Below are 23,691 nucleotides of genomic sequence, written 5' to 3' on the forward strand. Positions count from 1 at the left end.
CTGGAGAGGTGCCAGACAGGGACACTGCTGATGGAGTGCGTGAAGGAGTGCAGACCAGGAAGGGGAGTATTTTAGCTGCAAATACTTCTGTATGCAATCTTCTAAAATAAAAGACTGCTTTAGAGAACATAACTCTGAGCATTACATCTAAATATAATTAATAATTCCCTAATTACTATGTATACATTTCCTTGATTACCTTATACATTTTAAACAATTCATTTGAAACTCCTCTTTATAAGTGGTAGATTGTAAAATCCCCCTTATTATCCTGAAATAAAATGATAGGCAAGGACCTCCTACTACAGAATACAAAAAGGAAAAACCAATACAACACCCTAACTGAATGCAAAGGAGAAATAAAGTCAAAGCAAAGGAATGTGCGTTTCAACATTTAAGTGCTTGGACACTACTACACTAGAGGATGTCCTAAGGATGTAGTAGTTGGATGCTTGACCTTGAAAATAGAACTGCTGTGAAAGTGACAGACTTGAACACAGACTGATATAGAGGTATCATGTGGTGACTTAATTACTATGAATGACACTACCATGATAGTGACACACTTTTTGGAAACAAACTCTTGAAAAAATTCCTAACAAAATAGGGTACAGCCCTCCCTTAATTTATATTGTTGCTATTCCTGAAAATTCAGTGTCTATTCAAAGTGTATAAAAATTACTTTGTGTTTGTATGTAAAATGGAATTAGGATCTAAGTGCAGATAATTATAAATTATTTGTTACTTTCTTTAAAAAATTTTCATTTACATTTTATTATTATTTGCCTAAAACACACTTTATTGAGGTATGATTGACATACAAAAAGCTGTATGTATTTAATATGTATAATTTTATAAGTTTGCAGTTAAGTATAAACTCCTAAAAACATCACCATAGTCTATGCCATAACCATATTCATCATATCCAAAAGCTTCCTCCCACCATATAAGTGATTTAAAAAAATTTTTTAAAAAAATTTATTTATGATAGTCACAAAGAGAGAGAGAGAGAGAGGCAGAGACACAGGCAGAGGGAGAAGCAGGCTCCATGCACTGGGAGCCTGATGTGGGATTCGATCCGGGGTCTCCAGGATCGCGCCCTGGGCCAAAGGTAGGCGCCAAACCACTGCACCACCCAGGGATCCCCATATAAGTGATTTTAAAAACTGACATGAACGTCTGGCAGAAATGTTCAAAAGTCATGTGGGATGTAGAACAATTCTTTATTGGTGGGACCATCCCGTGCATTGTGAGGTGACTATTTTTCATGCCTCCTGCCCACTAAGTGCCAGAACTATTTTGGATTAAAGGAGATGAAACAGACTTGATAACTCAATTCGGTATGATCTTTAATTGAATCCTGGATGGAATCAAAACCAACTACAAAGAGCATTATTGGATTAATTGAGGATATTTAAATAACAAATTGTAGAATAAGTAATAGTATTAATGTTATATTTCTTGTTCATCAGGATAACTATTGTTCTATTCTTGCAATTCTCTCACAGACTTGAAAGCTTTCAAGATAAAATGTTCTTGGGGAAATGCCCTCACAGATTTTCAAAATTGCCAGGGGGATAGTACCACTCTTATTGAGAACTGGTGCCCTAGGCGATAGGGGTCCAGAGGGAAGGAGATGGAGTTGAGAAAGAGTGAAGAAGTTAGAAGTGGGAATGAGATTCCTTCCCTATGCACTGCCTTGGGGGTGGACCTAGGAGGGGTAAATTTGGTTTTCCAAATTTGGATTTCCAAGAAATTACCTATTTATCATCTGGAACTTTAGAAATGGCAGCCTTGCTAATATTCCCTAGGCCACAATGGCATCAGAACATGTTTGTTTGGGGAGAGAGCATCAGAAAGCCCCCATGTGCCCAGGAGAAGTATATGAATGGGTGATAAAAGGTGAAGAGCTCATGTGGGTGCTGACAGATGGATGATGGTGGCTATGGTCCAGAGGTCCTCTCCATGCTCACTACCACATCCTGAACTCTGGGACTATCTCTGGAACTTAGCACCTACCCTCAGTAAAAAGGGGATACACAAGGGGGTTAGGGTGGGATGGAGGACAAGGTACCCACAAAATTCGACTGAGTTAAACTTAAAATGTGTGAGTGATCACTAATTTGAATTTACTTGGATGTGACTAAATTGTTTGCTGCTGTCAGATGGAAATGGGAGATCAAATTGAATGGAGTCAGAAAATGAAGTTACATTTCTTTTGGTAACTATAATTTTGTGTCTTGCAAAAACTTGAATCTGCTAAAGTAGTTAGATGAGATGTGTCCATGGAGTAGCGTATTCACTTCCTAAATTCTATAGGATGGTTTTATTTATTTTATTTCATGTTTTACAGTTTGAAATTATTTGAATTCTCAGAGAAGTCACTGTACATATAGTATGTAGTATTAGAGAAATGACAAAGGAGTGGACAAAGGATTGTGCAAACATGGAAACACCATTTTGGCAGAGATAGGGAGCTGCTGGGAGGAAGTCATGTCTAATTGTGAGTATGGAAAATACCAGAAGTCTTGGGAGTCTCTTTTCCAGCTCTCTAATCAAGAGGAGATGAGGAAGAAAATTTGTTCATTTAGTTAAAAAAAAATCAATTTGAAAAAAATCTCCTATTCCTCAGTGAGGCCTGTGGAGGATATATGGGCTCCTGTAAAATAAAACCTTGGCACCATCAGCTGGCCCCCTTTGTTTAATCAGAGGATGCCATAGGAACCAGCAAGGGCAGATGGCTGAGATCCTATCTCGGCAGCCTCAGGAATTAGGAACATTAATTTTAAAGGGGGATTAAAACACAGAAGAACATTTTTAAAACATCATGCATTTTCATAAGCATCTAGGCATGCTCCCTGGCTAGATGTTTATGTGATGGGTCTTTGGAACAAAAACTGTGACAGAAGCAGGGGAGCTCTATGTGGGGAGAAAATGTCAATATTTGTCTTGCTAAAGTACCAGGCAGGATTCTTCTTTTGTCTCAGTATTGGTTGCTTGGCCCATGGGATGGAGGGAGAACCTGGCATTATTTCAGCTTGGTGGATCACAGTGTTTCTGGGAATTGAGGCCTCTCAAGACATTGTGGCTTTCCTGAGGGAGTCCTAGGGTGTCCTAGGCATGTAGGAGCAAGGAGTCAGTCCACCCATTCCAGGCCAGACCTCTAAGAGGTTTCACTGTTTTACACTTTAGACATCAAGTCACCTTGGTGTTATAGTCTTCAGACCAGTGAATGCATACTCCTGGGGATAGTTGGTGACTTTCCATGCAGCAAAAGGGCACATAGAGAGGTTAGGTGCCCCGACTCCTTATGTCTTCTTTCCTAATGTTTATCTGCCTGGGAACATACTTGAGGTCTGTAGATTCTCCTTTCTCATTTCCTCTTACTTTAAAAACATAGGTATACTTTGTTTGTTTCATGATGGATAAATATCTGGTGGTGGCAACAAACAAGGTTTTGGATTGAGAAAGTGACTAGCTTTAATGACTGGGTTAAAAATCCTTTCACTACTAAGTTTGTTAATGACTCTTCACTTTCATCAAAATTGATGTGTGTCCCTTGTCCCTGGCGTGCAGCTTCTTTTTTACCCAGGGTAGCATTACAGACATAATCATTATGTCTATTAGAGTATTGATTGTGTCCGAAATCAAGATGTGTCTCATAGTCAATGGCATCTTCTAATTTTTTCAATTAGGTATCAGTCATGAAGTTGTTTTATAGTGTGACAATTCTAAGTAAGAAAGCTCCAGAATAAAAACTTACAGAATGGTGTCTGTGGCTTAGAAGAAAATCCCAGAGACAATAGTGGAGCATTTTTATGGGAAATGTTGCTTTTCCAATGTTCTTGGTAGCGCAGAGGATGATAATGGGTAGAAAACTGTGATCATTAATATCTCAGTTGCAAATTGATTCAGAAGACCTAGACTAAGACTGTGAAGATGTTGTAGGAGTACTGTAGCCAATTTATTTCACTTATATTATCCTTTTTATGAATGCATAAGAATGATATATAATTAAAATCTATGTTTAAAGTTAAAAGAGAAAAAAATAAAGTTAAAAGAGCTCTTCTGATAAATCTAAAAAAAATCCAAAGTGGTAAGAAAATATTACATCATGCTTTAATTGGCAGAAATTTTTCCCTCTAGAGGTACATAAAAAATGTGTTTTAAAATCAGCTATGTAGTAGATTCATTGAAATGCAGTATGTTTAATAATCATATGTCAAATATATGCTAATTTAGATTGCTTCAAATAATTGTGTAATGATAAATGCAATGATAATGTAGTTCATAAGAAAAATGTTAACACTTAGAACTGTAGGGATATAAGAAATAAAACTCTCTCTTTCTATCTATCTATCTATCTATCTATCTATCTATCATCTATCTATATACATATATATATGAATTTGTAGTAGTTTGCACAGGGTCTAACACATATGGATGTGTTTCCCTTGAAAATTTAAGCTATCCATGTGCGTTTATTATAGCATCCTGGGGTACCCCAGCACACAGTTTGGGAAACAACTATAGGCCATATTCTTTATCTTCTTTGCTGCCTTAATGAAGTTCAGGCTCTCTGGTTTCCCTGAGGTGGTTAGGACTCTGGCAGCAGCTGGGGATGAAAACTTAATGAAACTGGGCAAAGAAGTAGCCAAAAACAGACCAAGGAAAAACTCTGGGTTCACTGACAGCCTTTCACTGGAACAAGTAGACATTTGTGTATCTAATTTTGAGAGGTCACTAATCCTGACTGGCTGCTAAGGATTTTCTCATTGCCTCATGCAACATTCTTTCTTCTAATGCAGTCTGAGATGATAAACTCTGAGGGGGCAAAGGCCATGTCTTCTTCAAAATTATATAGGACACCTAAAATTATATATAATTTTATATTATGCCCAACACAGTGCCTGGACTTTAGAAGGTACTTAATAAATATTTATTGCTCTAAAAATCAGTAAATCAATGGAAGAAAGGAAAATATATTTCATGCAGTATTAAATACAATTCTTTGAACTTTTCTTTGTTGAAGAAAAGTGTTTAAACATAGTGGTAGGTTTTCTTATGACAGATATTCTTCTACATCAATGGGAGTATCAAATTTGGAACCCAGGCATGGTTTAAGAAGAGTAGTAAGCTCTGTAGGGTGTGAATGAGGCCAGCGCACGTCCCCTTCCATCACAGAGGAACACTGGGCAATCCTGCTTCCATACCAAAAATTTGTGTTTTTCAAATTCTATTTTTCCTTTGCCTACTAAGTAAGAAAAAAACACTTTTTAGGTTTTTAATTTTTTTAATTTTTTAAAAGATTTTTTATTTATTCGTGGCAGAGAGCAAGAGAGAGAGAGAGAGAGAGAAAGCAGAGACGCAGGCAGAGGGAGAGGGAGAGAAGCAGGCTCCATGTAGGGAGCCTGACGTGGGACTTAATCCCAGGTCTCCAGGATCACACCCCAGGCCGAAGGCGGCGCCAAACCGCTGGGCCACTGGGGCTGCCCAACTTTTTTGGTTTTTTGAAGAGAGAATAAAACACTCTTTTGGTACAAAAATCTGCTCTCTATATTAACATAGAGTTTTTTATTTTATTTTATTTTATTTTATTTTATTTTATTTTATTATTATTTTTTTTTGCCAAGCTGCATCACTCCACCCACTTTCTTTAAAAATACAATTAAAAGTTTGCAGTTGTTAGTTCTTTAAGGCCATTTGCAGTTCTGGGTTCCTGGAATTCCCTGAGTTTTCTGTGAACCCTTGAATCTCTGGCCTGCACTCCTGCCATCTGTGTCTCCAGTACTGGCTGCTCCCGCCAGCCTTCGGCCCTCTCTGCTGTTACTGCACACCCTGCTATTGCCCTGGATTCTGCAGTTCAAGGTGGGGAGCAGGTGGATGTAGGTACCAGAGATGAAAAACGGAGGCCTTTCACAAATGCTAGAACATCAAACAACAAGGCTTCTTTTAAGGGAAAGGAAGGGCTGTGGTGAAGTAAAAATGATGAAGAGGTGTTTTTTGCAACAAACGGTGACCCTGATGATTATTTCAAAGTCAGTTCTTTTGAATAGTTTAAGGTATTAACCTTGGCCCAGACCGGCTGCCTTTAGCCACTGAGGCTGAAGGTGTCCAAAGTGAATTATACAGAAGGCCATTTAGGCTGAGCCTCTTGGCATTCTGAATCGGATGCCATTTTTAATTTTTATTTTCTCATGGTTGCTGTGTGTGTGTGTGTGTGTGTGTGTGTTTGCAAAAGCAGTTTAGGCTCTGGAATTGCAAGCTGTTAAGACCAGGGCTGCTTTGCTATCTCCTATCTTTGTTCCTCACCTCATTTTGAAGGATTGTTACACATTTGTAAGTACAATGGGATTATTTATTCATTGTGTCTGTCCACTCTTTTCTGTGCCACAAAAGGAGAAATAGCCTGCACTGCGACTTAAGAGCTTTCTGACCGCTCCAAAGTCATGACATTTCCTTTGCTTTTTGACGGCTGGCTTTGAAAGGCGAGGGAAGCTGGGTGACAAACTCTGTTGGCTCCAGGAGGGAGATGACTTGTCGTTGTTGTGAAAAAGCATATTTAGTCACTTTTAAAAAGCAAATTGCGGACTTAATAGAGCCACACAGTCTTCTTTGGAGATTGCTACAAGGTGGATTGTCTTGATAAAACATTTGAAGCCAGAAATCCATCAAGCGTCAGTGAATATAAGCACTGACCTGAACCCAAGCACACAACATTCTCACCAAACTTCAAAGTTATTTTTTTTAATAGAGAAAGGATAACTGTCCAGTACCTTTCATTTTGTCTTCTTTGCAATTCTTCCAGTTCCAAATCAAATGAAAGAGTATGATGATGAACTATTTCGAGTATATCTGAGACCATACGCACTGGTATCTGTAGGCTCAGCTTTTTGGCTTTCTGCAGAAAATGTGAACATGCACTTGAAGTTGAGTATTTAGCAGACCCTTTCATGGCCAAGGGCAAATCTCTATGTTAACTGAACAAATGCCTTCTTTGCATTACCCTCTCCCAAGCCCCTTGATCACTATGTTTCCTATCATTTTTTTAGGGGATATTGACAGAGCAACCTCAAGTCATGTTGCTTTCCTCCTAGGTACTTGTCTTTGAGGTAGCTGCCACCAGGTGAGGGTAGGATATTTAAGCATGGCAGCACTTTGCCAGATGTAGATGAGAGCAAGCGAGAGTTGGTGGCTAATCATATTTTTCCATCAAAGTAACAGCTATACTAAGTAATAATATGAATGGTAAACTATGTTTTATTTGCCAAGCCCTCTCTCAAACCATCTTTTCAGGGTCTCAGTGTTCTGCTATTAAAGGGAGTGACACAGCCTTTCTACTCATGGGTTGTTGATGAAGCACAATTCAATGGCTATGTTGAGGGGAAAAAAAGCCGAGATTTTAAAAGGGGATTTTATTTGAAAAATGAAACATGCACCTTGCAGAACAGTTGTGTTCTGTTGTAAGCAAGATACTGAACACGATGAAGAGAAGACTTAGGCTAGCAGGAGCAATGGGAATGGGCCCATATTATCTGGCCCCTGGTTCCTGGCCCTTCAGCCCAGGCCCTTGGAAAGGCTGTGATCATAGCACTTATCTTTCTTTTTAGTCCCTTCCTCCTTTCCTTTCTGGAAGAGGAAAATACAGAAAAGTAGGAAGATCAATGTAAGATCAATACTTGTATACTCACTACCCAGAATTAACTAATATTAACACAGACATTTTTGCTTTAGATTTTAAAACCATTTAAAAGCAATAGTACCTTACAGTTAAAATTGAAGTCCCCTTTATTCTTCCTCTCAGGTGCCATTCATGTTCTCCTTCCCACAGAAAAGTGAAAGAAAGTGAACTTTCACAGAAAAGTGAACTTTATGACCTTGGTTCTCCCCAACCCCCCCACAAAAGCCTACAGTGTTTCTAGTACCATGAATTATTTTAAAAATACAAATAGTGTCACAATGTTCATAGTACTCTCATTGTTTTTTTGCTCAATGCTTTGTCTTCCAAATCTGCCATGTTGAGATGTGTGTGTGTGTGTTGATTCATCTAAATTTTTATATAGTATTTAATTGTGTGAGTATATAAAACTCTCCTCTCAGTATGTTCAAATATATCAGATATTCTGCCAAAGTCATCTTCTTGAAGAAGTGTCACTGGGGGGCCTCTAACCTCCTTCAGTCAGAACTACTTACCTTTACACTGGCAGCACATCTGTTATCCTAAGAATTTTCCTTTTGCCTTTCCTATATTGGATTTCCCCTTTCCTATATCCCTATCTTCCTCTTCCTTTCTTTACTCCTTTGTTTTGGAAAAGACTATGTTACAGTAGCTTCCTGAAAAGTAATTCATGGGAGAGAAATTTTTTGAGAACTTGAATGCTAAAAATGGCCTATCGTGCCCTCACACTTACACTACTTTTGTTGGATATATTATTTTATTTTTTATTTTTTATTTTTTTTTAAGGAAAAGGGTGGAATTTAATCTTTATTTACTGGGCACTGCAAGAGAGGAGATTTCACATAGAAATAAGAACCCTACTGAGAGGAGGAGCTTCATACAGTTTGTACAGTTTGGAACTGCTCAAGTGTAGTCTCATTGTAAAAAGTGCTGCAATAACGAAACACATTTAAAAAGAGTTCTTCGTAGAGAAACAGTAGACAAACTTCTACCAAACAGGGTACACAACAAACAACTTTCTGCCTCAGCTGTATAATTGAAAAGTTAAAGGCCCCAAGAGTACCATCCGAACTTGGAATGTATAGCCTTCAGAAGTGGTTTCTGGCACAACATTCTGATCCTCCTTTTCCACTAGAGAGAAATACTTCTCAGTCAAGTTTAATGAAGCTTTGTACAAAGACTCATTTTCATGGTTTTGTAGAGCTTCTGTTTTGTCCAAATTTCCACATTCATCAGTCATTATACCAAATTTCTCAGTTTCACCTTGTTTTTCAGCAGTCTGAAAGGTGTTTGAAAAGGCATCCAGAATAACCAGAATGGTTTTGGTATCTTTTGCAGTTAAGAGGTTCATCAATAGTTCTATTATGCCACAATGAATGAGGTATACAATTTTTTAACTGTTCTACCATTTGTATAGTTGGTCACAGCCTATATAGCTTCTTTTTGTGTCTTAAAGTCTGTTTTAGAATAGCAACAGGGAATGGGACTAATCCATGATTCACAACTTTCTGTATCTGGTCCTGGTGACCAGCTGTGATGTTTGACATTGTCCATGTAGCTTTCTTATAAATATTAGTTTTGGGATTCATTAGTAGGCTGGGTGGGACAGCAAGTGCTCCTGCATCTATTACAATCTGAGTCTGTTTATCTGTCCCAATGATAGTATTTCCTATGGCTCTTAGTGCAGGAGTCACAACAGGCAATTCAGTAACTCCTAGAAGCTTCACAAGTTGGGACACAACTCCTGTTTTCAAACCATTTCAATCCATTCATTTGGACCTCATCAGTAAGGTAGGAAATGGCTTAGTAGGTATCTGCTAATACTTCTGGATCATCACGATGCAGGAGACGAACTATGGTAGGAACAGCATCTACCAGGGGTGCAGGATTCTTGTTGTGACAAAGGTTTTAAAGGGCACATAAGTAACCCTAAAGATGGGATATCAGGAATTTCAAGGAGCGCCAACAGTGGGTCAACTGCCCCATACTTGATAACCAAGTCTTGAAAAACTGAACTATCACCTGCAATGTTTCCTAGAGCCCATATAGCTTGTTCACTGATGTGGGCATGGAAGATGGCAACAGAGAAGTGAATGCCGGGTTGGCACCTCCATCTACGACAGCTGTCTTGGTCTATTTTGATGTCCCAGAAGCAGTGTTAGTGAGGACCCAAGCAGATTCAAACTGAATAGGACGACAATCAGTTCTGCCCAAGAAGGACACAAATTTTGGAATCAAACCAGCCCAGATCATGTTGTGATGGGGGTCTGTTTTTCCTTAAAAAAGCAGTTTTCTAGCAGCTTGAGTAGCCTGGAACTGGCTTTCCAAATTATTGCTACTTATGCTGTTACAATGTCATCAACAGACCAATTTATAGTGTCCTGGTTGTTGCAGTTTTCCTGCAGGGGAGAGGTAGTATCATCAGGAAATGACCTTAAATTTCTCCTTTTCAGCATCTAGTCATCATTCTTAGCTTTTCCTCAAGCTCCATGTTAACTTCTATTCCATGCTGCCTTATTTCTGTATTATCTTTCCCCTTGTTCTTGAGTCTAGTAAGGTGGGCAGCTGGTGAATTAGCTTTCTCGTTGGTGGACATGGTTATGAGACAGAGGGAGAAAGCTACACAACTGGCTCAGGCTTCCTCAGGAGGTGGTGTGGGGTGCATAGGTTGTAGGTCAGCTGGCCTCAAAACGTCCACCATGGATCAGCCTTTGGATATATAATTTTAGATTGAAAATCATTTTCCTCCAGAAAAAATTTAAAAGTATTGCTCCACTCTCTTTTAGAGTGTTGTTATTTGTGCCTGAGAAGCTATTCTGATAATTGTTCTTTGTTTGACACCTCTCGCTATTGTATTTCCTTTTTTGGAAGCTTGGAAGATCTTTTAGTGTTCTGAAATTTCATGATAGTGTGTCTTGATGCATGTTAATTGTCATCATTGTTGTGGGCAGTTACTGAGCCCATTTATTTATTTTATTTTTTTATTTATTTCTTTTTTACTGAGCCCATTTAGTCTGAAAAAGTATGTTCTTCAGTTCTGGAAAAAATTTTAAATTATTTCTGCAATAATTTCCTCTTAAGGTTTTATAGTTTCTCTTTTATCTTCCATTTCTTTAGTTCTTTGTTTTACTTTAAGGGAAAATCTTTCAACTTTATCTTTTAACCCTCAAAATGAGATTTTTAATTTTTTTTCTATCAGCTTTCTAATATCCAAGGGTCTTAAAAAAACTTTTCATTTAAAAAAGTAACTTGTTATTAGTTCATAGGTATATAGTATCTTCTCATGTCTGTAGTGATACTAATAAGAGTTTTAAACGTTTTTTTCTTCTGACATGGAGTCTGTTTCTTTCAAATTGGCTTTTTAGCTTTGGTCTTTCAATTAGATCTTCTTTAAAAAGTTGGGGATCCTTGGCTGTACTCTTGTAGTTGAGTGGGGCACTAAACCTGATTGGGACTTGCTAACTGTAGGTGTCATTATAGAGGAAGATCAGGCTGGGAAATTATATTTAGAAACTCCCAGTATAATATTCTTTAGATCTTTTTTGCAAGACTTTTCCTTAGAAGAGCTTTTTATGTTCTTGATTGGAACATATACAAAGCTTGGCTATCAGAATTCTGGGAACTACGTGGAGAAAATAAGTCAAGAATTTCAACCTTCAGAATTAAAATGTTTACTTTAATCCTTCTATATTCATAAGGTACCCTTTCCCTCAGCGAGGCTAGTGTCCCCCAATCCATAGACTTTTAATTTTATCATCTGCATAAGTAAACCACAAAGTCAGGGATGGGCAGTTTCCCTTGCTGACAGAGTGAGGATGATGATTTGGGGGTCTAACTGCTTCTTTAAAAGACTTTAATCAATTTTCTTGTTTATAAACTATTGTTACTCTTCATATCCAGTGGTACTGGAAAAGCCAATTGATAATTGAAATTCTATCCAGTAAATCAGGTTCCTTGATGTTTTCACTGCCAGTTTAGAATTTGGCATCTTGGGGGTCTGTCAATTATTGCTCACTCATCTGCTTTTCAGATTGCAAATTATGCTACTGCTGTTAATCTTTCCATTCCTTTTGTTTTTGTGGTTTCATGTCTTGGAGGACCATTGATTATTATTTTACTAGAATTTAAGGAGGAAGCAAATACTAATGTATGCATTTGACTTTCTATCTTTAATTGGAAGCTAATTTTGCTTTATTTTTTCTCTGCAGTTTAAATTTTGATTTTCACATTTTTTAAATTCATCTGGAATTCATTTTTATGTGTAGTGTAATGTTATTATTTGTTTTTGTTTTCCAGATAGAAAGCCACATTTTCCAACATTTTTAACTCAATATTTTATCCTTTCCCTCCTACCATGTAAGCCAATCTCTATCATTTGCCATATTTATGGGCTTCCTATTTTGTTTCATTAATCTCTTTATCTTTTCACTAGGACCACCTGTTTTAATTACTATAAAGTCTATGATATCTTGGTATCTGCCAGAGCACTACCCTTGCTCTTTTTTAGAATTGTATTGACTCTTAGAAATTTACTTTTCTATATGAACTTCAAAATCAATTTGCTAAGTTCCACTCTGTCATTGGGATTACAATCACGTTGATCTTATTGGAAAAAAAATTACATCTTTATTCAGTCTCCCGTCCATGAACAAGGTATATCTTATTTATCCAAGACTTCTTTTATGCTTTCATAACATTTTATAATTGTTTCTTAAAACATTTTGTGAGATTTATTCCTAGTTTCTTTAAAATTCTTGCTGCTATTGTGAATTGCAAGTGCATATACACCATATTGTATTGTATTGATTTATTTTTATTTTTTAAAGATTTATTTATTTATTTATTTATTTATTTATTTATTTATTTATGATAGACGCACAGAGAGAGAGAGACACACACACACACACACAGGAGGAGGGAGAAGCAGGCTCCATGCCGGGAGCCCGATGCGGGATTTGATCCTGGAACTCCAGGATCGCGCCCAGGGCTAAAGGGAGGCGCTAAACCGCTGCGCCACCCAGGGATCCCCACCATATTGTATTTAAAAGTTGTTATTGGTTGCTGGTTATTGTTATTGCTAGGAATATTACTGATTTTATTATATTGATTTTGTAGCCAGCAAAAACTCTCTTCCTGCTTCTAATATTTGGTCTATAGATTATCCCACATTTATACGTGGAAAATAATAGTTGCAAATAGTGGCAATATAGCGTCTTTCTTTCCAAACTTTTTGTTTTTCTCTCCTTTGTCTTCCTGCATTGCCTAGCACCTCCACAACAATGTTCAACAAAAGCAGGGAAAGCAGAGGTATCTTTATTATATTTCTAACCTTAACGACAGTGTTTTCATTTTTATTTTATTTTATTTTATTTTAAATTTATTTATTTATGATAGTCACAGAGAGAGAGAGAGAGGCAGAGACACAGGCAGAGGGAGAAGCAGGCTCCATGAACCGGGAGCCCGATGTGGGATTCGATCCCAGGTCTCCAGGATCGTGCCCTGGGCCAAAGGCAGGCGCAAACCGCTGCGCCACCCAGGGATCCCACGACAGTGTTTTTAAATTTCTATCATTATATGTTATATCTGCTCTTAGTTTTTGGTGGATACTTTTTTTCTTATATTAAGAAAATTCCCTCCTATGAAAATTCATAGTTCACTAAAAGCACTTGATAAGTCATGAATGAATGTTTAATATTGACAAATGACTTGTCAGCACCTATTGAGGTTCCCCCCTCTTTACTTCATTAACGAGAGTTACATCTTAATAGATTTTCTGATGTTGAACTTACTTTACGTCTTGGGCTAAACCCCAAATGATTATGATGTAATTAAGAAAATATACTATTGGGTTTAACTTATTAATATTTAGGACTCTTCCATCTATATTAATAATTATGTAGGATTAGTTTATAATTATCTTTTATTGCACTGCACTTCTCTATTTTTGTTATCAAATTTGTTATAAACTTAGAAAAATTAGTTGGTGGCTTTCCTTTCTTCCCTCCTTAAAACATTTTCTATAAGAGTATCCTTTCCTTGAAGTTTTGGTAAAAATAATTTATAAACCAAAATGGAACCTGGTGGTTTTTGTAGGCCAAAAGTTTTGATAGCTGATTCCATTTCTTGTTTTTAGTTTCTGGCAATACTCTGAAAGGACTGCTTTGTGATGTACTGAGGCCAATTTATCATCTGAGTTGTCTAAACTAGAATAGGTCTGTAGCCAGGCATAAAGGGGAAGATGCTCTTTACCAGGTAGTCCTGTACATCTTTTTCAAGTATATTGGCTTTAATGTACTACAAAACAAGTATTGCCATCGAAAAGGGAAGAAGAAAGATACTAATAAATGTCAGGTACTTACAGTGGGCCCCAAATGATGATGTTTGTTCTCTAATTTAAATGTACATTATTAAAAAAAAAAAACACTGTGTATCATCTGGACATCTCTAGTTCCGCAACCTTTAAGGTACAAAATGGAACATCCTATGCAGTCTTGGGAGAAGATTATCTGTCTTCCAAAGTTGATTCCAGAGCTGTGATTATGCAAGGACATAGCGTTGGGTCAGAGGGTTGTTTTTGAAAACGATCTCAAGAAAAGCTACATTTTTCTGGGATCATCTTTTTTTTTTTTAATTTGCGAAATAAAATTTAAAACACTTTAAACAACCTTCATTTTTAATCATGTGGCTTCCGGTGCTTAAGTAAAATTTTCACTTGAAATGAATACAGGCCTATCTCAGTAATTACTTTCCAAATCTTAAAGAACTTAGATAAGCTTCCTTCTTAAATTCAATTCTCTTTTGAAGAGAAACAAGTAATGACTTTCAAAGTACTTAATGTATTATAAAGGAGTGGCAATGGGACATAAATTTCCTTTAATATAACCTCTTATTTTAGAAACATAGGTACAGATCTGATTGAAGGAAAGTCTTTTTAAGTATATCAGTTGTCTTATCTCAAAACAAGGTATGCACTGAAAATTGGGTCATAAAAACACAAACTTTATCTCCTGTTGTTAGTTCAGTATGCTAAAAACACCTGCTGGAGGAAGGACATCCTTTCAAGTCCCATTAGTTAATTGCCAAGGAAAGCTGGATTTTGTCTTAGTTTGTCATTTTAACCAAAGGAGAACTAATTCTTATAAGCAAATAAGTTAATTCTTAGTCTTTTTTTTTCTTCTTCTTCTTCTTACTGCTTTCAGTGTAAAGTGACATGATTGAGTTTTTTTGGATCTTGTTTCAGGACAAAAAGAAGAATCTTACCTTCTGTGGGATAGACACCAGAGTAGCAAAGTGGGGACAATGATACCTTAGTAATAGCCGGGCATTGCTCCCGAACCCCAATATGGATTGCCAATTCCCATAGGGGAACTCTATTACTGTATACTAGGTATGCATAAGAGGCCTCAAATGAAAGCACTCTTCCTCAGAATGATAATGATAATGATAATGACATCCTTCTGTTCAGATAAACAAATACTTCCTCTTGAATGGCTCATTCAGAGACAACCATAAATCTCATGCTGAGTGAAAGGGAACAGGAGGTATTTGCACAGTTCATTACAAGAGGTTCCAGTGTCCTCCCTTGGACCAAGTTAGCTTTTGCAGCTAACATTAGTGTAATCTGTATCCATGCTTTTTTGTGTTCTATTCTAGGCACATAAGACAGCATCCTTTCCATTAAGTATGACTCTAGTATTCAATGGTTGTGTTAGTATGCCAGTTATTTAACTCTTTCTCCAATGTCTGGCATTTCCCCCTACTTTTCCACTTTTCAATTGTGTGTATATGTGCACACCTAGGTGTGTGTGTGTGTGTGTGTGTGTGTGAAAAAGAGAGACAGAAGGTCATAGCATCATTTTATGGTAAGGCTTAGAAATGTGATGTGAAGAAGGATTTCATATTGGAAGCATTGGAGTTGGGTGGCTAGGGCACTGATATAAGCAAGGCGGTAATTACTGAAGACATTTTATGGCTTGTCCATCATGGGAGCTGTACATCAGAGCAGTTCTGCAAAATTTAGCTCAGTGCTGTACCCTTTGAGAACAAGCCCTAATCTTCCTTTTTTAATAGTATGAGTATAGTGCTTGTACCTAGTAGGTAACCAATACGTTTTTGGTTATTGGTTGATTGACTCTGATTTAAAGATGCCCCAATATAAATGTAAACACTCCAGCTTTCTGAATCTTAGTGTAGGTCACAGGGAGAGTCCTGCCCCATGTTTTTGTCATGTGGAGTGAGTGACTGGGCTGCACCACAGGATGCTGCATGAGGATGAAATGATCTTTATTATTCTGATGCTGTAAGATGTGTCTACCTGCTTAATAAGCTGCCATTGACATTTTTTGAGATGTTCCACAGTGGTGCCAAAACAACCATCCATAAAGGAACAAATTCTGTCAATCTTGCAGTTTTGGGGTTTATATTATTCCAACATTATTTTTTGTGAGTGCTCCTGTCCCCTGACCTCTTAGTGGATTGCACAATATTTTAAGAAAATAAAATCAACAGAAGCTTTAGCTTGTTGGAACTACAGCCCTAGCAGCAGAGAAAGGAGAATGAGTCTACCTAGAATAGAGGAGTTGTTTTAAATTTAATTTTCTAGTGTCTAGCTGCTATGGCTAGTCTGGGTAAATGGATGAACAGTGAATAAAGAGAATGAACAGATAAATCAATATTAATGTTTTCCTTTCTGTGCTGCAGAATCAATCATAAGACCATGGCTGGGTCCCAATTTTTGGCACCAATCAAAATGACAATGGTTGTGGGGACCATTCCTTGATGCATTTGTTTTTGGAGGGCAGAAATAAACTAAGGAAAGATGGAATGCTATATTTTTCCACCAGAGACATTGTTTGTGTTGTCGTTGTCCTTTTTTCTTTTAAAGAGGCCAAGAAGGCTCTTTGGTCTAGGGCTGTGTGCTAATGTTCCTGGAGTTGCTGGTGTGCTGCTCAGAGCACAGACCAATATAGCATTTCCTTTCCTGGGAGTTTCCAAAAGGTTTTTCAACATGATCATCTCACTTTTCCCACAAAATGTCACACTTGGAGACTATATTTGTGAATGGAGAGCACTGTTAGAAGAACTGGCTGCATAATATGCAAGGCCCAGTGCAATATGGAAATATGGGGTTCCTTATTAAAATTATCATGAGGGGGCAGCCCAGGTGGCTCAGTGGTTTATCGCCTGCCTTCAGCCCAGGGCGTGATCCTGGAGACCCAGAATCGAGTCCCACATCGGGCTCCCTGCATGGAGCCTGCTTCTCCCTCTGCCTGTGTATCTGCCTCTCTCTCTTTCTGTGTGTGTCTCTCATGAATAAATAAATTAAAATCTTTTAAAAAAATAAAATTATCATGAATTTCAGGACAGTGACTGCAGAGTGTTAAATCAAGTCCAGGGCCCCTTCTAAGTGGGGGTCCCTGTGAGGCTACACAGATCACATGCCCATGAAGTTAGCTTTGAATGTCAGCGTGTTCACCTTCTCAAAAGGATGCTTTCGAGACACAGCTTCTCTGAGGAAGCAGCTGCTAGAAAGGCTTTTTCCATGCCTCTTTCTCCCCACCTTCTTTATCTTGTCTGGTGGTGCTGTGTTTCCCCATCTGCCTCTGGGGTTCCTTCCCTTAATCCCAATCCCATCTTTCTCTATCTGCTCCTTTCCCCCACTGGCAAGTCTAGTTCTTCTTGCTCCTAAGCCTGTGTCATTTTTAGCAAAAAGGTTCAAAAGCATGCCTGCTAATTGTTACTGTCTTCTTTTTCTCTCTCCATATCTGTTTGTTGGCTCTGATTTCAGAGGCTCAGAATTCTACTATTTTTCTCTACATCCACCCCTATCACTCTGGTCCCAGCTGCCAGGATCTCTTGCTTGTATTATTGCAATGCATAGTCTCTGAGCTACTCTGTGTGCTTCAGCTCTCCTTTGCTGTTCCCTTCTATGCTCTGAGAGCAGAGCACATCTCTCCTCTTCTCAAATCCTTCTAGTGGTTCCCATCTCATTCAGGGTTGCCTTGTGTCCTACTCTTCTATTACACTTCCACTCTAGCTTCCTTGCTTTTCCTTGAACATACCAGGCATATTTGCATCAAGGTCTTTGTGCTTGCTGTCCCCTCCATGTGGAGTGTTTTTTCTTCAGACACACCGTGACTCCCAGCCTCCAGGGCTTTAAATGACTCCTCTGCTTAGTGCTATACACTCCTAGGACCCCTATGCTTCCTAATTCTGCTTCATATTTTATTTTTGTCTTTAGCACTTGTCACCATCTGGCATGTGATATGTTTTACTCATGTGTATACTTATTACCTGAATTCCCCTACTAGAAAAACTTCGTGAAGGTGGGGATTTTTGCCTGTTTCCTTCTGTTTCCCCAGTACTTAGGGTGGTACCTGGCACAAGGCAGGTACTCACTTAACACTGGAAAGAGGATGAAACTCTGCCAGAATTTTTTGGGTGTTTTTTGCTGTATTTCAAAAATGTCTGGGCTTGGCCTGCTTTAACTAGTGGGCTATCACTTTCTGAATATCCATAATTGCTCCTCATTCGTGTATTCAGAAATGTGCTAGGAGCTGTGGGTACAGGATGAAAAGGAGAGACTGGTCCCTGGCTTCATGGTATTTATAATGTAGTGAGGGTGAAGCAAAACAAAGAACAAAAAACAAACAATAATTCTTCAGATGATTGTGAGAAGGGTGTGGTGATTGGGAGAAGAGCAGTCTTAGGTGTGGTGGCCTGAGAAGTCCTCTCTGAGGAGGTGATTTTCTGATGTGACCTGAATGATGAGAAGTCAGAATGTGAGAGTCTGCTGAAAGAGCTTTCCAAGCCATAGAAACCAAGTATGGCCAAGGGACAGAAAGAAGCCACTGCAGCTGGGGTTTGCAGAAAGAGGTAGTGATGAAGTCAAGGAGATGGGATGGGATGATGGGTGAGACTTGTAAGCCAGGTATGCAGTTAGAATTCTCCTCTAGGTTCTTGAGTCTGTGGTAAACAGTTAGCTCTGTTCTGGCTCTCCGGCTTCAAGTTCCTCAGAAACTGATGCTTATGGGTGGCTCTGTCACAGGCCATGGGCTTTGGAATCAGGTAGATCAGGGTCTGAATCCAATTTTTACTATTTACCAAGGACATGACTTTTGGTTTGATTTCCTGAGCTCCACTCACTTATGAAGTGTCTATTGTTATTTCCTGCGCAGGGTGACATATTAAATATTTGTTCTGAATCTAGACATTGTTTGCTGGATAAGGGATTAACCCTGTAGTTTCTGGATCTGAGGAGATTAGGGGAAATCTTGGGAAAGGGCTTGAGGCAGTGACTTGTTACCAACTATGCAGAAGTATTTTAGTGGTGTAGTATTTTTTTAAAAAGACTTTATTTATTTATTCATGAGAGACACAGATTGAGAGAGGCAAAGACACAGGCAGAGGGAGAAGCAGACTCCATGCTGGGAACCCGACATGGGACTCCATCCTGGGCCTCCAGGATCAGGTCCTGGGCTGAAGGCGGCATCAAACCACTGAGCCACCGGGGCTGCCCGGTGGTGTAGTATTTTAACTGAGTATGGTCAGAGACCAAGCCCAGTGAAGAAGATACAAGGTTGTAAATCACAATCCCTTTCTACTTGGCACTTATAGTTTGGGAGTTGGGCAGGGAAATGACACACTATCTTACTTTGTGTACAGTCTCAATTAGGAGGCAGCACAAAGTGTAGTGGGCAAGGGTATAGGCTCCAAACAGCTTTCTGTGTTAAAATCCAGGCATCCAGGCAGGGTTACCTATTTAGATATGTGACCTTGGGCACGTTATTTATCCTTTCTATTCCTCAGTTAGCCTCTTCTGTAAAAAGGAGATAATTATCTGGAGATGGTATCAGCTTCCTAGGATTGGTGTAGGAATTGAATGAGTTTATACAGATAACATAATTACAGATAACATAATTACAACAGTGCCTTAGGTATATCACACTATCCCCATTTACAGATGAGAAAACTGAGGTTTAGCAATTAATGAGGCTTCTTTCAGCTCACATTGATATGAGTGGAAAAGCCAGAACTGAAACCTAGATCCTTAGTTTTAATCCTGTATTCTTTCTATTTCAAACTAATACTTCCTAAAGAGGCTACTCATGAGATTTTATGTGGATGTCTATTTAGAGTAATAGTCCTTAACTCAAAACTGTACTAAGATTAAGTTTTTAAAATACTTAAAATTTTTATTATAAAACAAATATAACCCTATCAAAGAAAACTAAGAAAGTACTTTATTAGGTCTATTGCTTCAGGCAGGTGAGATGAGGCCTGAGAAAGAGCAGGATGTCCAGAAATGCTGCTGCGATGGGACAGACTCTGTCACTGGGAACCAAAGGTCCTATTTGGGAATGTCTCCAGCATTGGGAAACATCCAAGGGGAAGATATTCCCTAGAATCTTTAAATAAGTTCCATTCTTGATGGTTATCACCACCTGGAGAAGAGAGGGTGCCCTGGGTGTAAGGGAGTATGAATGGTAGGAGTTCAGACATCAGATCCCATTCTAAAAGATTCTCAATGCCCACTGTCATGTGAAGAGCTCCAGGGTCCAGTGGTAAGGCAGTCAAGACATGAGCAAACTGTTTCCAGACTTATTTCATAATGGATTAAGAACTCTAATACCCAGAAACACCCCCAAGCATTTGGATTCTGTAGAACATACTTTGGGAAATGCTTCATTAGAGCAGTAAGAAGAAAATATGTTCTTTTGAGAAAATGTTAGGAGATAATGAGCCAGAGACTTGGATTGAAAAAAATAAGATGCTTTCTAAGATGCTGACTTAAGGACCCAGAATGGGACTAAAGGATTCACCTGAAAGCAAAAGACCTGGTAATCAAACAAGGGCACAAATGAAATGAACAGCCCCCTTACTTGTACATGTGTCTGTGGGCCTGTGTGGCACACTGTGAGTACTTTGTACCAACAACATCCATGATCCTCTTATCACTAAGGATGTCGGTTTTATTAAGACTGGTTTATAGCATGTGTGGTGAACTTTTTTTTTTTCTCCTCTTGGCATCCATTACGCTTTTCTGTTTATTGTTGCCTCTTTTTCCTCTTTGGGGATTTCCCTTCCCACTCTCAATCCTTGTGGCTTAATTGGGGCTGACTCTTCTCTGGATCTAGGGGTGGTACCATGACACATAAGCCATCAGATCCACAAATAGTGCAGACCACAGCAATTGGTCCAGGAGAACCAGTGAGAAACAATGATACTTTTATTGGCAATGTAAGAATTCTTACGTTATCCAAACATATGCAGGGGCTGTTTCTGGGTTTTCTATGCTGTTCTATCAATCACTTTTTTGATTCCTGTGCCAACACTGCCCTGTCTTCAGTACTGTGGTTTATGAGATGTCATGATATTTGACAGCACAATTTCCTCAAATTTATTCTTTAGGAGTGTCTTGAGACACAGTACCCTGTCATATAAATTTAAGCAATTCAAGTGGCCATCAACAGATGAATGAATAAAGAAGATGTATATATATACACACATACACACACACACAGAAATATTATGTAACCATAAAAAAGGATGAGACCTTGCCATTTGTGACAGTGTGGTTGGATCCAGAGAGTATAATGCTAAGTGAAATAACTCAGACAAAGAAAGACAAATACCATCTGATTTCACTTATCTGTGGAATCTAAAAAACAAAATGAATGAACAAACAAACAAACAAAAAGCAGAAGCAGACCCATAAATACAGAGAAAAAAACTAATGGTTACCAGAGGGGTGGGGGTGTGGAATGGGCAAAATGAATGAAGGGTAGTGAGAGATACTTCCAGTTATGGAATGAATAAGTCACAGGAATAAAAGGTACAGCATAGAGAATATAGTCAATAGTACTGTAATATGTTGTATGGTGATAGGTGGCAGCTATACTTGTGATGACCATAGCATAACATACAGAGTTGTTGAATCACTGTTATACACCTGAAACTAATCTAACATTGTGTGTCAAATAAAAACTCAGATAAAAACTAACTAAAAAGAGTAAACATAAAAACCTCCCAAAACCTGATTTGAATTTACGGTGAATCCATAGATCTTTTTGGAGATAATTATCATTAAGGTTTTGAGCTTTCTTAAATACAAACATGGGTGTCTCTCCATTTTTCAAGCTTGTTTTTAATGACTTTCAATAAAGTTTTGTACACTTCTCCATCAATTTTTTACATACACTTTATTAGTTATATTTTTTAAAGTTACATTTTCTAATTTCTTGTGGTAGTATATTGAAATATGACTGGTTTTCTTATATTGATCTTAAACATAGCCACCTTAAGAAATTCTCTTTTAGGGCAGCCTGGGTGGCTCAGCGGTTTAAGCGCCTGCCTTCATCCCAGGGCATGATCCTGGAATCCTGGGATCGAGTCCCATGTTGGGCTCCCTACATGGGGTCTGCTTCTCCCTCTGCCTGTGTCTCTGCCTCTCTCTCTCTCTGTGTCTATCATGGATAGATAAATAAATAAATAAATAAATAAATAAATAAATAAATAAATAAATAAAATCTTAAAAAAAAGAAATTCTCTTTTAATTCTAAAACTTTGAATTCTCAACCCTCTTTTCATTATTGTCCCCATTCCCAAGGAGACTTTTGAGATTTTTTTTCTTATTGTTCCCTCTCCCTCCCCAAATCAACTTTAATACTGTAGGTATAACTGTGTATTTGTCTGTTTTTAGGTATACCTTTGCTTTATACATAGAATAAGATTAATTTTTTGTTTTTTCCTGCTAAGAACACATTTTATCTCCCTAGAGGGTGTTATAACCTCACTGAGAAAGCATTCCCTGGATAAAACACCATTTAAGGCCTGAAGTACATGTTTTAGAAGTTCTTACTGGAATTCTCTTGGTAGTACACTCTCAATTTTTGTTTATCTGAATGATAGTCTTGCTGATCATAGCTCCAGGTTGACAGTCATTTTCTCTCAGCACTTTGAAGACATTATTCCACTGACTTCAAGGTTTCATTGTTGCAGTTGGGAAATCAGTATTGTCCATTTTCTGTTTTTTTGTTGGTGACTTATTTTTCTGATCTTTGAATGCCTTTTAGATCTTCTTGTCTTTGGTGGTCTGAGTCTCACCATTATGTTTCTGTGGATTTATTTTTATTTATCCTGCTTAGTATATGGTATGTTTCCTAATTCTGAAGGATAGTGTTTTTCATCAGTTCTAGAAAATTATTAGTTATTTTCTCCTCAATATTTCTTTCCTCCCATTCTCTCTATTCTTTTATTCTGGTATTCTCTGATTGGATGCCTATTACTGTCTTGCCCACATCTCTTAACCATGTATGTTTTCATCTCCTTTTTTGTGATATAACAGATTATTTTTTCAGCTCCATGTTTCAGTTCATTGTTGTTTTTTCAGATGTGATTAATCCAATGTTTAACCCATCCATTAAATTTTTATATCAACGATTACATTTTTTAGTTCTTGAAGTAATAAAATTGGCCTTTAAAAATCTATTAGGTCATTTTTGATACCTTTTAGTTCTACCTTTTACTTCTTCCAAAATTTCATAATAGTACTTCAAATTCTATTTTTGAGAATACTTGAAGTACTTGGGTAACAACTATGTTTTTGGTTTTCTGCTGATTCTTACTTATACATGCTTGTTTCTTTGTGTGAATTTTGAAATTTTGTATTATAAGCTTATATTTTGTTGTCTTTAATCTGTGAGACTTCTGAAGGCCCAATATATGGGAAGTATTTTTTTTTTTCATAAAGGATTTTTTCCCCTTTCTATCTTCTGGGAGTCAAGGAGAATTACCAAACTGAAAACAGTTTAACCCCCTTTGAGTGTCCTGGAATAATGCTAGAATACAGGTTCAGCACTTCAATGAGGGCCAAGGCTTAGTTTCCAATAGCAGATATATGTTAGTAATGTGAACATTTTCAATAAGAGAAATCCTTTTGTGTTTGCTTACTGTCCAAGTTCCCAATATTAGGTTCGATTTGCTATCTTTTTTCCTTCTCATTGAGATTTTCC

The 23,691-nt window shown here is 37.9% G+C and overlaps 1 pseudogene; it reads right to left on the reverse strand.

Moving 5' to 3' along the window:
* Positions 1 to 5,693: 5,693 nt before the first annotated feature.
* LOC112661044 (importin subunit alpha-1-like) lies at positions 5,694 to 10,274 on the reverse strand (annotated as a pseudogene).
* Between the last annotated feature and the right edge of the window lie 13,417 nt (positions 10,275 to 23,691).

This window comes from Canis lupus, chromosome 23 (assembly GCF_003254725.2).
Source record: "Canis lupus dingo isolate Sandy chromosome 23, ASM325472v2, whole genome shotgun sequence".
Taxonomy (NCBI): domain Eukaryota; kingdom Metazoa; phylum Chordata; class Mammalia; order Carnivora; family Canidae; genus Canis; species Canis lupus.